The sequence below is a fragment of the Monodon monoceros genome, unplaced genomic scaffold (genome assembly GCF_005190385.1).
Source record: "Monodon monoceros isolate NGI ecotype Baffin Bay Population unplaced genomic scaffold, NGI_Narwhal_1 Contig1912_ctg1, whole genome shotgun sequence".
NCBI classification, from domain to species: domain Eukaryota; kingdom Metazoa; phylum Chordata; class Mammalia; order Artiodactyla; family Monodontidae; genus Monodon; species Monodon monoceros.
Window position 1 is genome coordinate 424,039 of NW_021697799.1, and position 4,874 is coordinate 428,912.

The following is a 4,874-nucleotide window of genomic DNA, read 5'->3' on the forward strand; positions in this document are numbered from 1 at the left end:
TGTGTGAGTACCATACTGGTTTGATTACTGTAGCTTTGTGATATAGTTTGAAATCAGGGAATATGATTATTTTTGGTTATATTCTTCATTCTCAAGATTGTTTTCACTTTTGGGGGTCTTTTGTGTTTCCACACAAATTTTAGAAGTATTTCTTCTAGCTCTGTGAAAAATGCTATTAGCATTTTGATAGAGATTGCATTGAATCCATAGGTTGCCTTGGGAAATGTGGTCATTTTAATGTTATTAAATTATTCCAATCCATGAGCATGATATATCTTTCCACCTGTTTGCATTATCTTCAATTTCTTTCACCAGTGTCTTAAAGTTTTCTGAGTACAAGTCTTTACCTCCTCAGTTAGATTTAGCCCCATTTATTTTATTTTTTTTGAAGTGACTGTAAATGGAATTGGTTTCTTAAATTCTCTTTCATATGTTTGTTCTCAGTGAATAGAAACACAACAGATTTCTCCACATTAATAGTGTATCCTGCAACTTTACTGAATTTACTGAGTTCTAGTTTTTTGGTGGCATTTTTAGAATTTTCTATATATAGTATCTTGTCATCTGCCAATTGTTACAGTGTTATTTCTTCTTTCTTAATTTAAACTCTTATTTTATTTTTTTTCTGTTTGCTGTGCCTAGGAATTCCAATAGAATATTGAACAAAAGTGGTTAAAGTAGACATCATTTTTCTTGTCCTGGTCTAAGAAGAAATAGTTTTAGCTTTTCACAATTGAGTATAACATTTGCTGTGGGCTTGTCATATATGGTCTTTAGTATGTTGAGGTATATTTACACTATACCCACTTTGTTGAGAATTTTTATTATAAATGGATGTAGAACTTTGCAAAAAGTTTTTCTGAATCTACTGAGATGATCATATGATTTTTATTATTCAGTTTGTTAATGTGAGGTATCACATTGATTGATTTCTACATATTGAACCATTCTTGAATCCCAGGGATAAATTGCAACTTGATTATAGTGCATGATACTTGTAATATATTGGGTTTATTATTTTTATTTTTAAAATAATTTATTTTTGTACAATGTTAAAGGCTACACTACATTTACAGTTATTACAAAATATTGGCTATATTCCCCATGTTGTACAATGCATTCTGTAGCCTATTTTATACACAGTAGTTTGTACCTTCCACTCTCCCACACCTATATTTACCCTCCCCCTCCCACTGGCAACCACTAGTTGTTCTCTATATCTGTGAGTCTACTTCTTTTCTGTTATATTCACTAGTTTATTGTATACTTAGAGTCCACATATAAGTGATATCATACAGTATTTGTATTTCTCTGTCTGACTTATTTCAATTAGCATAATGCCTTCCAAGTCTAACCATGTTGCTGCAAATGGCAAATTTCACTCTTTTTTATGGCTGAGTAGTATTCAACTGTATACATATTCCACATCTTCTTTATCCTTTTATCTGTTGATGGACATTTAAGTTTCTTCCATATCTTGGCTATTGTAAATAATGCTGCTATGAACATTTTAGTTTTTTGAGAAACATCTATGTTTTTTTCCTTTTTACAGTGAATGCATTAATTTATATCCCCACCAACAGTGTAAGAGTTTCCATTTTCTCTACATCCTCAGAAGCACTTGTTATTTGTGTTATTTTTTTTTAATTTTTGCATTTTATTTATTCTTTTATATAGCTGGTTCTTATTAGTTACCCATTTTATACACATTAGTGTATATATGTCAATACCAATCGCCCAATTTATCCCACCACCCACACCCACACCCACCCCATCACTTTCCCACCTTAGTGACCATACGTTTGCTCTCTACAACTGTGTCTCTATTTCTGCCCTGCAAACTGGTTCATCGGTACCATTTTTCCAGGTTCCACATATATGGATTAATATACAATATTTGTTTTTCTCTTTCTGACTTACTTCACTCTGTATGACAGTCTCCAGATCCATCCACCTCTCTATAAATGACCCAATTTCGCTCCTTTTTATGGCTGAATAATAAATAGTGCTGCAGTGAACATTGGGGTGCCCAGTAGTGGGATTGCTGGGTCACATGGTAGTTTTACCTTTAGTTTTTTAAGGAGCACCCATACTGTTCTCCGTAGTGGCTATATCAATTTTCATTCCCACCAACAGTGCAAGAGGCTTCCCTTTACTCCACACCCTGTCAAGCATGTGTTTTTCATAGATTTTCTGATGATGCTCATTCTAACTGGTGTGAAGTGATACCTCATTGTAGTTTTGATTTCTGTTTCTCTAATAATTAGTGATGTTGAGCATCTTTTCATGTGCTTCATAGCCATCTGTATGTCTTCTTTGGAGAAATGTCTATTTAGGTCTGTCCATTTTTTGATTGGGTTGTTTATTTTTTTAATATTGAGCTACATAAGCTAATTACATATTTTTGAAATTAATCCTTTGTCCATTGATTTGTTGGCAAATATTTTCTCCTATTCTGGGAGTTCTCTTTTCATCTTGTTTGTAGTTTCCTTTGTTTTCCAAAAGCTTTTAAGTTTCATTAGGTCCCATTTGTTTATTTTTGTTCTTATTTCCATTTTTCTAGGAGGTGGATCAAAAAAGATCTTGCTGTGATTTATATCAAAGTGTATTCTTCTTCTGTTTTCCTCTAAGAGTTTTATATTGTCTGGCCTTAAATTTAGGTATATAATCCATTTTGAGTTTATTTTTGTGTATGGTGTTGGGGAGTGTTCTAATTTCCTTCTTTTACATATAGCTGTCCAGTTTTCCCAGCACCACTTATTGAAGAGACGGTCTTTTCTCCATTGTATATCCTTGCCTCCTTTGTCATAGATTAGTTGACCATAGGTGCATAGGTTTATCTCTGGGCTCTCTATCCTGCTCCATTGTTCTATATTTCTCTTTTTGTGCCAATACCATATTATCTTGTTTACTGTAGGTTTGTAGTATAGTCTGAAGTCAAGGAGTCTGATTTCTCCAGTTCCATTTTTTTTCCCTCAAGACTGCTTTAGCTATTTGGGGTCTCTTGCATCTCCATACAAATTTTAAGTTTTTTCTAGTTCTGTAAAAAATGCCATTAGTAATTTGATAGGGATTGCATTGAATCTGTAGATTGCTTTGGGTAGTATAGTCATTTTCACAGTATTGATTCTTCTAATCCACAAACATGATATATCTCTCCATCTGTTTGTATCATGTTTAATTTCTTTCATTTGTGTCTTATAGGTTTCTGCATCAGGTTTTTTGTCTCCTTAGGTAGGTTTATTCCTAGGTATGTTATTCTTTTTGTTGCAATGGTAAATGGGAGTGTTTCCTTAATTTCTCTTTCAGATATTTCATCATTACTTTATAAGAATGCAAGAGATTTCTATGCATTAATTTTGTATCCTGCAACTTTACCAAATTCATTGATTAGCTCTAGTAGTTTTCTGGTGGCATCTTAGGATTCTCTATGTATAGTATCATGTCATCTGCAAGCAGTGACAGTTTTCTTCTTTTTTAATTTGTGTATTTTTTATTTCTTTTTCTTCTCTGATTGTTGTGGCTAGGACTTCCAAATCTATGTTTAATAATAGTGGCAAGAGTGGACATCCTTGTCTTGTTCCTGATCTTAGAGGAAATGCTTTCAGTATTTCACCACTGAGAATGATGTTTGCTGTCGGTTTGTCATATACAGCCTTTATTATGTTGAGGTTGGTTCCCTCCATACCCACTTTCTGGAGAGTTTTTAATCATAAATTGGTGTTGAATTTTGTCAAAAGACTTTTCTGCATCTATTGAGATGATCATATGGTTTTTATTCTTCAATTTGTTAATATCATGTATCACATTAACTGATTTGTGTATACTGAAGAATCCTTGCATCCCTGGGATAAATCCCACTTGATCATGGTGTATGATCCTTTTAATGTGTTGTTGGATTCTGTTTCCTATTATTTTGTGGAGGGTTTTTGCATCTATGTTCATCACTGATATTGGTCTGTAATTTTCTTTCCTTTGTAGTATCTTTGTTTGGTATCAGGGTGATTGTGGCCTCATAGAATGAGTTTGGGATTGTTCCTTCCTCTGCAATTTTTTGGAAGAGTTTGAGAAGGATGGGTGTTAGCTCTTTCCTAAATGTTTGATAGAATTTACCTGTGAAGCCATCTGTTTCTGGACTTTTGTTTGTTGGAAGATTTTTAATCACAGTTTCAGTTCCATTACTTGTGATTGGTCTGTTCATATTTTCTATTTCTTCCTGGTTCAGACTTGGTAGTTTATACCTTCCTAAGAATTTGTCCATTTCTTCCAGGTTGTCCATTTTATTGGCATAGAGTTGCTTCTAGTAGTCTCTTATGATGCTTTGTATTTCTGTGGTGTCTGTTGTAACTTCTCCTTTTTCATTTCCAATTTTATTGATTTGAGTCCTCTCCCTCTTTTTCTCGTGTCTGGCTAAAGTTTTTCATTTGTGTTTATCTTCTCAAAGAACCAACGTTTAGTTTTATTGATCTGTGCTATTGTTTCCTTTGTTTCTATTTCATTTATTTTGCTCTGATTTTTATGATTTCTTTCCTTCTACTAACTTTGGGTTTTGTTTGTTCTTCTTTCTCTAGCTCCTTTAGGTATAAGGTTAGATTATTTATTTGAAATTTTCCTTGTTTCCTGAGGTAGGCTTGCATTGCTCTAAACTTCCCTCTTAGAACTGCTTTTGCTACATCCAATAGGTTTTGGATCATTGTGTTTTCATTGTCATTTGTCTCTTGTCTCTAGGTATTTTTGACTTCCTCTTTTCTTTCTTCAGTGATCTCTGGTTATTTGGTTATGTATTGTTTAACCTCCATGTGTTTGTTTTTTTAATTTTATTTATTTTAATATTTATCTTTATTTATTTATTTGGTTGCACCAGGTCTTAGTTG